The sequence below is a fragment of the Artibeus jamaicensis genome, unplaced genomic scaffold, assembly GCF_021234435.1.
Source record: "Artibeus jamaicensis isolate MK-2021 breed Jamaican fruit bat unplaced genomic scaffold, CSHL_Jam_final contig_332, whole genome shotgun sequence".
In the NCBI taxonomy this organism is placed as follows: domain Eukaryota; kingdom Metazoa; phylum Chordata; class Mammalia; order Chiroptera; family Phyllostomidae; genus Artibeus; species Artibeus jamaicensis.
In genome coordinates this window covers 10,001,863-10,005,286 of record NW_026521788.1, presented here as the reverse complement: position 1 = coordinate 10,005,286, position 3,424 = coordinate 10,001,863, and the positions used below count along the sequence as shown (strand labels likewise).

The 3,424-nt window shown below is 37.5% G+C and overlaps 1 pseudogene; it reads left to right on the top strand.

Annotated features, from left to right (window-relative positions):
* Positions 1-1,191: 1,191 nt before the first annotated feature.
* On the top strand, positions 1,192-1,303 carry LOC119042910 (uncharacterized; annotated as a pseudogene).
* The last annotated feature ends 2,121 nt before the right edge of the window (positions 1,304-3,424 follow it).

The window sequence follows — 3,424 nt, the reverse complement described above, 5'->3', positions numbered from 1 at the left end:
CCCATCTTATAGGCATTGAACCATAAAGTTAGGGTGAGTATGGGGGCCTGAGAGTCTACTTTTTCAACAAGCTTCTCCAATAATTCTTAATCATACTGAAGTTTTAAAACTATAAATCCTATGATGTACTATGAACTGCCCTCTTTCTGAGTATGAGGAAGGTTTCATGTGGAGCTCACATCATCTCCTAAACTTTTTTAGATTTAGAGAAAACAATATTTTTACTTCATAATCTTCTTTGATAATTCATCCTGATGACTATGACAAATGTTTACTTCCTGTTTGACCTATCTTTCAAGTCTTATTAATGCATTGCTCTTGCTTTATCTAGAAACATCACTTTTAAATTGCTTGATCACCACAAGCAAATTACTGTCAATCATCACTATGCAGTGCCAGCCCCTGATCACCATCACGACGTGTCACCCAGGAAACAGAACATCTTTCAAAGATTTAAGATACTACAGAGCTTTCTTCCCTTTCAGCCCCAGCGAATATCCTAATCAGTGAACACTTAAGTAACAGTAATTTTCTATTTACTTTGAAGTCACATTTGCCATTTCACTTTCTGATACTATTTCTGATACTTCATATTCTGTTTCTCATCCCTTCCCCCCTCCACGTCTCTCCATTTTCCATTTTTTAGTAACAATAGTACCAGACCCCTGACTTCACAAGATCTAACAAAAAATTGTTGATTATAATATCTAGAAGTTCAAAGGAAGAGGAAATGGAGTGAGCGGTACTTCTGGATGTTGTCCCTCTTCTTGGGAATCAGAGCAAAGAGCAGAAGAGGGATATAGATTCTTAGCAGCAAGAGCAACTAAATCTCAAACCTTGGAGTAGATTAAAATCTACTACTTGAGGGTTTAGATCACCTAAATAAAAAGTAACTCTATCTCAGTCAGCTATTTCAGGTTCTTATTCATGATGGTATTCAGGACAAATGCTGATAATATTATGACACTGTGACTACATATGATTGTGTGTAAGCCAAAAATGTTTACATATTGAAGTACTTAGTTTACTGTACATAAATAATCTGCTACATTTTTAGCACCAACTATATTATCTCCTCTGCATAACAAAAATTGACAATATTTTTATACCAAATTAAAATCATTACAAAATAAGTAATTTAGATTCTTTCTGGTATTCAAGTGCAGGGTTTTTCAAATATTTGGGACAACTATCACTTCTCGGCCTTTTGGCTAAGATCAAGTGTAGTATCCGTTTTTATCAGTTTCAAATAGTTTGGGACAACTAGACATTCAGAACCCCAGGCTGAAAATCACTACCCCTTGTACAAATGAACACAGTAAAATGTAATGCAGATAGAATATCAAAGTTAGAGAACCCATTTTGCATACCAGTAAATGGGAAACTAGATGCATTTCGCGAACTCACACATCTGACAGTACCACTGCTAATATGCGCACACTGAAGACATATGAACCCAAGGACTCAAGGTAGCATGCATTGTGATGGTTCATAAACATAAACACCAATTTTGGGGAATAAAAGCATTATCTTTTATTTTTAAAACATGGAAGCTGAAAAAGCACAAAATTTATGTTATTTACTTCAGAATAATTAAAGATGATAAATTTTTTCAGTTTACATTGATTGTTTATAGTCTCCCCAACCCCTCACGCAGGATTCCCAGGGTCCCCATTCCTTTATATTTAACACGATTCAGTAAACAAGGTGGAGAAAAATTGCCATTAAAAATTTTTATGGTTTTCTTTGTTTTTTCTTCCCTTGAAATTTGTCCTATGAAAATTTGTTTAGCATGAACAGAAATAGAGGTAGTAGTATAAATAATCCCAGGGTACCTATTCCGAGCTTCAACAATTTAACAATATCAGCTCATTGTAAATTTTGTTTCTTCAATCTACCCAACAATACTATTTTCAAGCATATTCTAGATACCCTATAATATCTTCTTTAAATATCTAAAACATGTTAACTCTTTAAAGAATAACCATGATTATATCACATTAAAAATATTAACAGGCTTTTAAATATTTAAAAAATTTAGTAGTGGATATATGTACAATATTATATTCGTTTCAGGAGCACAATCTAGTGATAAGGCCATAACTTATCAAACTGATCATTTCCATAAATCTAGTGCCCATCTGATACCATACATAGTTATTACAGTATTATTGACTATATTTCCTATGCTGTAGCTTACATCCCCATGACTGTTTTGTAACAACCAATTTGTACTTCTTCATCCCTTTGTCTGTTTCACCTGCCCTCCCAACCACCCCCTCATTTGGCAACTGTCAGAATATTCTCTGTATCTATTTGTGTTCTAATTGTTCATTTATTTTATTTTATGGATTCCACATATAAGTGAAACCACATGGCATTTGTCTGTGTCTGACTTAGGGCAGGGTTCCTTAGGAAATCACCAGGGTGGGGGCGACAGTGTTAATGGAGACGCAGATATGGCACCCACCTGCCAGTGCTGTGGGGGTAAAGGCTTAGCAAAGAAAACTGGTCTCTGCCCTAACTTCTCTCTGGGAGAAAGCTGCCCATCCAGCTCTCCCTGGGTGGTTCAGTTTTTCGTGTTATGTCCCTAGCACCATCTGAGTTGTTGCCCTATTGCTGAAGTTCAGAGTGAGTGAATGTGAACAGGTCTGTGTACAGGCCTTTAGGAGGAATGCCAAGGTCTCCAGAAGCCCTTAGCCTCATTCAGCCACAATTTCCCCTGATGTTCACAGCAGGAAGTTTTGAGGCTTCTCTTGGTAGCACTGGAATCCAGGCTTGGTGGTTCTGGTGTGGGCTGGGACCCCTTAGTCCTCCAGGGGAGGGCCTTCTGCAGCTGAGATATTCCACTCAATTTTAACCACCACACCTAGGTGTGGGACCAGCCCGTCCACGTCTCCAACCCTCCTACCAGTCTGGATGAGGCTGCTTCTTTATGTCCTTAGTTGCAGCACTTCTGTTAGATTTCAGGCAATTCTAATGTGGTGGTTCTATAGTTTAGTTCTTCTTTTGCTGTGGTTGTGGAAGGATGGGATTACTGTGTTTACCCATTTTTGCCTTCTTCAACAGTTTTCTGTTAACAGTATCAAATAAAACCCAAATTGATCAGTGCTCAGTTTTTCCCAATTGGCTCCTGAATTCCATTGCATAAAAGAAGTCCACATATTTTACATGGTTATCTTTCCTTGCCATTTAATATATGCCCTCCTTTTTTTTGTTTTCTTGGAAACTTATTTGGAATACAAAGCAAAAGAAAACAAACAGAACTTAGTCATTTTGTCACCAGAGGTGGACCAAAAATGGAGACCTGGCACTCTGTGACCTGCAGGTTCTTGACTTTGTGCAGGAAAGATTTCAAGCTCAAGTGTGAATGAAAGCCAAAGCAAGTCTTATTTAGGTAGAAAGAAAGAGCCCAGGATTCCGG